At 39.4% G+C, this 6,000-nt stretch overlaps 1 long non-coding RNA gene across 5 annotated transcripts in view; it reads left to right on the forward strand.

Moving 5' to 3' along the window:
* LOC138843878 (uncharacterized) overlaps positions 1–5,012 on the forward strand; it is a 165,577-nt gene extending 160,565 nt beyond the window's left edge. For 4 of the 5 annotated variants that reach the window (XR_011379012.2, XR_016213004.1, XR_016213005.1 and 1 more), the window contains 2 exons: positions 2,635–2,764; positions 3,241–5,012. This is a non-coding gene — a long non-coding RNA (uncharacterized LOC138843878). The remainder of the gene's footprint in view (positions 1–2,634; positions 2,765–3,240) is intronic. The other variant, XR_016213006.1, reaches the window with a different exon arrangement.
* Positions 5,013–6,000: the final 988 nt, after the last annotated feature.

Genomic DNA, 6,000 nt, shown 5'->3' on the forward strand with positions numbered 1-6,000 from the left:
TTGCATTACATTTGCCCAGGATTTATTTTACTATCCTATTAAATTGCTTCCTTGTGTTCTTTGCCCATCTCTCTCTATGTTTTTATCCTTTATCAGAGATATTTACTTCATGATTTAGCTTATCATTGTATAAAATCTTTTATTCCACTCCTAATTTGAAGGGTGGTGTTCTAAACTCAACTTATAAAATTTGAAATTTTCAAATTCAAAGCAAAGTGAACTTCCTTTGTTGTTTCCAGCTGGGGTTCTAAAGCTCACTAAGACCTGCCATTGTCTTACATAATATAAGTCCTAGATTTCACAGTTTTTTTTTTTTTTTTAAGATTTATTTATTTGAAAGAGTTACACAGAGGCAGAGAAAAAGAGAGGTCTTCCATCTGCTGGTTCACTCCCCAACTGGCTGCAATGTGGGGAGCTGTGCCAATCTGAAGCCAGGAGCTTCTTCCAGGTTTCCTACCCAGGTGCAGGGGCCCGAGGACATGGGCCATCATCTGTTGCTTTCCCAGGCCATAGCAGAGAGCTGGACTGGAAGTGGAGCAGCCGGGACATGAACTGACGCCCATGTGGGATGCTGGCACTGAAGGTGGCAGCTTTAGCTGCTATGCCTCAGTGCTGACCCCTCACAGTTTGTTTTTCATAAACTTTTTAAATATTTGTTTTTGTTTGATGTTTTTACTAATTTGAAAAGCAGAGCGACAGACACTGGAAAAGATACAGACATACAGGTGGACAGAAGTCTTCCATTGACTAGTTCACTGCTCAAATGCTCACAACAGCAGCTGTGCCAGGCTAAAGAATTCCATCACATATGGGTAGCAGGTGTTCAACTACTTGAGCCGTCATCTGCTGCCTCCCAGAATATGGGTTAGCAGGAAGCTGGGATCAGGAGCTCGGCTTGGACTCAAACCCCGACACTCTGATAGGGGACTCAGGTATCTCCAGTGATGTCCTAACCACTATATATGTGAAATCTATTTTAAATGTTAGAGTTTTAGATGTCTGAACACTCTTTTCCAGTTGCTAAAGCACTTGACTCAGTAGCATTTATTAAAGATCATCTTTTTCTCATTAATCCATACTTAGAATGGTTCTGGTCTTTGAATCCTCTTACGTTAATCTGTCTCTATATTCTATCCTCATAATTACACTGCTCTAATTCTAGATATAGGATTTTTTATCCCTTACACAAAGAATGGTTATGATTGCATTTTGCCTTCCATATTCAGATTTATGAAAAATGTTTTAAAAATTGTAACTCAGACTATCCTAAGCAAATGGTTTAAGCTCATGGACTACAATAGAGTTTGGTCTCCATAGCTGGAGGAAAGCATCCATGCAGTGGAGCCTTTAATAGGGCAACAAGAGAACATTGAGAAGGCCTGGTCTCCTTGAACACATCAGCCCCTATTCTCTCACTCTTCTCTTTCTCAGGGTGGGCGAAATGGCTGTTGACAGCTCTGGACTGTTGATTTTAAGCCCTTGGCCACCAAATAGAATTAGTGGGCATTCATGGCCTGGTCACATCAGGTAAGCATCCAAACTCTACTGGTAGTGGTAGAGTAGTACAGAAAAATATTCCCTACATGTAACTCTGGAAGAAGAGGAAATAGAGAAGTGGTCCTTCTATTACATTGTGTTATTTTTGTTAGATGGTCTGACAAGCAAGAAAATTCAGTTTTGTTGAAAATAACCCAAAGAGCATATTTACACCATTTTTATAAAAAGTTCATGGAAAAATGGAATCAAAAGATATTCGGGGCCAAAAAAATTGAAAGCTATGCATAGTTTCTTTCATAATATGCATCTTCACTGAACTTTTTTCCAAGAACACTCCTGTAGCTGCATAGTGTTTGATCAACATTGAGTTTATCTTTTTCTTAACTTGTCAGTCTTTAGGTGAGGACACCCAGGCTCATACACCTGGGCCATCCTCCACTGCCCTCCCAGGCTACAGCAGAGAGCTGGACTGGAAGAGGAGCAGTCGGGACTAGAACCCGGCACCCACATGGGATGCCGGCACTGCAGGTGGAGGATTAACCAAGGGAGCCAAGGCGCCAGCCCCTGGAAATACTCTCATATATTGTTGCTTCCTAAATGTTTTTTATAAATACATTGAAAACTAAGGCTATCATAGAGATGTGAGAATTTAGAGTGGGATAGAAACTAAGTTACTCATGTTTTTATAGTGACTCATTTTTATATGCATAAGTATTTCACGTAACTACATTTACAGGGAATTCTCCATAGGCCTTTATCTCTTTCTTTACTATAGTTCTGCCAGTTACTCATTTGCTAGGTGGTTTGTAGGTAGTGTAACCCATATTTTCTTTCTCTTTTTTAACTTTTTTTTTCTCTCCCTGAAGTAGGCTCATTGAATTAGAAAACTAAACATATATTAATTAACCAATGTTATATATATTATTTCATAGTAGAAGATGACACCACTAAGACATATGATTTTGCCAGTTTTATGAAAATTATACTTATTTGAGAGACAGAGTTTCTGTCTGATAATTCACTGCCCAAATGCTCCCAATGGCCAAGGCTGGGCTGGACCTAACAGCTGGGAACTCAATCCAGGTCTCCTGGATTGGCAGAAACCCTACTAATTGACCCATTACCATTGTCTTCCAGGGGTTGCACCATCAGGAACCTGAATCAAGAGCTGGACTAGATGCTGAATCCAGGTACTTGGATATGGAACATGGGCATCTTAACCAGTGTCTCAGCTGGTAGGATAAACACCCACCATGGTATTGCCAGTGTGAGTACAAATCAAATATGTAAATCAGCTTAAACATCTAAAGGCTTTTGAGGGTTTTTTATTCTCTCTGGAAAGAAATGCCATGAGATTATCATGCTATGAATTTGGGATTTAGATCTAGCCTCTAGAGCAGAAATAGTCAAAAATATACTTTGATTTACAACAATTTAATTGAACTACAGTCTGTGCACAGCATACTGCACATATGGGTACAGGCAAGTGAGTTCGGCCACACACACACACACCTGTGAAGCCATCTGTCATTCCCATTTCTTCATGCCATTTTAAAATCCCTCTCTCCTGTCCTTGCAACATCTTCTCCTCAGGCAACCACTTCTCTGCTTTCTGTCACTTGAATAATTGTAATTTTCTGGAGTTTTATTTAAATGGAAACATAGAGTATATATACTTGTTTGTTGTCTTCTTTCACTCAGCAAAATTTTGCAGCTCACCCATGTTTTTCTGTATGTCCTTAGTTCATTCCATCGCATTGCTGAATTTCATGCCACCGTGTGGATGGATATACCACAGTTTGTCCACTACATCTTCCTGGATAATTGAACAGTTTCCAGTCTGGGGCTTTGCAGAGAGAGAGCTGCTGTGAACTTCACACATAAGTCTTTGTGTGGAAGTTTACTTTGTTCCTCTTGGGTAAATAATGAGAATTCAAATGATTGGATCATACAGCACATGCTTATTTTTATACAGCACATGCTTATTTTTAAGAAGCTACCAAACTGTTTGCTAAACAAGTGGGTGGTTTATTATTCATTATTGTTTGTTTATTCATTAACACTACCCCATCCATGTTGGTCATTTTAACATGTGAAGTGCTACCTCATTATGGTTTTAATTTGCATTTTTCCTCATGGCTAATAATGTTCCAAATCTTCTCGTATGCTTTTATCGTCATCCAGGAAAGTTTCCTTTGACTGCTATAATGATTTAACACAGGGCTGGGTATTTCACACAGTAATTAAGACTCCGCTTAGGATGCCTGCATCCTGTATCCGAGTCCCTGGGTTTGAGTCTTGGCTTTGCTCCTGATTCCAGCTTCCTGCTATTGCACGCCTAGGAGACGTGATGGCTCAAGGAGCTGTATCCCTGCCACTTACATGGGCATCTGGATTGAACGCTGGGATCCTGGTCTCTACCGACCCAGCCCTGTGTGTGTAAGGCATTTGTGGAGTGAACCAGCAGACGGGAGCTCTTTCTCTTTGTGTTTTCTTTCTCTCCCTCTCTCTGCTCCTCAAATAAATTAAAGAAATAAAATAATTAACCAACATAAACATATGGACTTAAAGTAAAAGTTCTGTCAGAGTTCTGGCAGCCAGATGTCAGATGTCAGAAATGAGCTTCACTGGGAGGGAAGTGTCCGCAGGGCTGAGCGCCCTCCAGGGGCTGTGGGAAGAACTGAGTCCCTCGAATTCCTTGGATTAAGGTCCTCTCTCCATCTTCAGTTTGTGACTGCACATCTGTCCTCTCTCTCTTGCTTTGGTCACATGGCCTTCCTCCCTTTTACGATTGAAGCTTCCTCTGCCTTATTTAATTTTTTTTTTTACTATTTTTTTCATTTATTTGAAAGAGTGTGTGTGAGGGATGGGAGGAGAGAGAGAGAGAAAGAGAGAGAGAAAATCTTCTGTCTGCTGGTTTACTTCCCAAATGCCCACAACAGACAGAGCTGGGCCAGACTGAAACCAGGAGCATGGAGATCTCTCTGGGTCCCCCTGGTGGGTGATAGGGACCCGAGGACTTGCGCCATCCCCTGCTGCCTCCCAGGATGCACATGAGCAGGACACCAGAACTGGGGGCATGGCTGAGGCTTGAACAGGCACTCCAGCATAGGATGTGGGTGCTGACGTATCACCTTAACCCCTGCCAAAGGCTCTGTTCTCTGCCTGCCTCTTTAAGGAACATGTGATTGTACCTAAGGCCCACCTGGACTAATCTAGGCTGATCCCACTGTAAAAATATCCTTAAGTTAATCAACATGTGAAGTCTTTTGCCACATAAGGTATATGCTCTGGTTCTGGAGATGAAAATGTACATGAAAGTTGAGAAGCCATTCTGCCTGTAACACCATTTGTTATTTTTTTTGGGGGGGGGGCAAGGATATATTCAAATCTGTGTCTCATTGTTCCTCCCTGCCCCCTTCCCTCAGTTGAGTTTTATTCTTTTAATTCAACTTTGAGAGCTCTCTATATATTCTGAAATAAAATTCCTTTATGAGACACATACTCTGCAACAATTTTCAAGTGTGGCTTTTAACTTTATTATCCTAAAAGTGTCTTTTGAAGAACAAAAATTCTTAACTTTGATCGAGTTCAATTTACCAATGTTTTCTAATATGGATTATGTTTTTGGAGTCCTAAGAAATATTTGACACCTTAAGGTCAAGAAGTTTTTGTTCTGTTTTCTTCTCCTAGAAGTTTTGTGGTTTTAGGTTTTTACATTAAGAGCTATGATCCATTTTGAGTTTTTTCATTTGTGTTGCAAGGTATGAATCTAAGTTTATTTTCTTATAAATAGATGTCCAATTGTTCTTTCTTTATTGAATTATGTTTGCATACTTGTCGAAACCATTTGTTTACATATGAATGGAGCTATTTCTGGATTTTTCTATTCCATCCTGTTGATGTACGTATCCTCATGCCAATGTCACACTATTTTAGATTATCATAGCTTTATAAGTTTTTAAATCAGATGATAATAACCATCCAATTTTATTCTTTTTCAAAGTTGTTTTGCTAGTATATGTTCTTTATATTTTCTTGTGGATTTAATATTTGTCAAATCCTGTCAGAAGGAAAACCTTAAGATTTTTATGATTGTATTGAATTTTAGCTCATCTGAAGAAAACTGACACCTTAATAACATCAAAACTTCTGACCCACAAACTGAGAATATCTCTTTTTTTTTAACTTTTATTTAATGAATATAAATTTCCAAAGTACGATTTATGGATTACAATGGCTTCCCCCACATACCATCCCTCCCACCCACTACCCTCCCCTTTCCCACTCCCTCTCCCCTCCCATTCACATCAAGATTCATTTTCGATTATCTTAATATACAGAAGATCAGCTTAGTATACATTAAGTAAGGATTTCAACAGTTTGCTCACACAAAAACAAAAAGTGAAAAATAATAGATGATTTTTTTAAATGATGATGAAATCAGATCAGACCTATTGTCATGTTTAATCCCAGTGAGAGTCAAGTTGGGAGTTGACAATT

This window comes from Oryctolagus cuniculus, chromosome 9 (assembly GCF_051225735.1).
Source record: "Oryctolagus cuniculus isolate XC-2025 breed Fujian yellow rabbit chromosome 9, ASM5122573v1, whole genome shotgun sequence".
NCBI lineage: Eukaryota > Metazoa > Chordata > Mammalia > Lagomorpha > Leporidae > Oryctolagus > Oryctolagus cuniculus.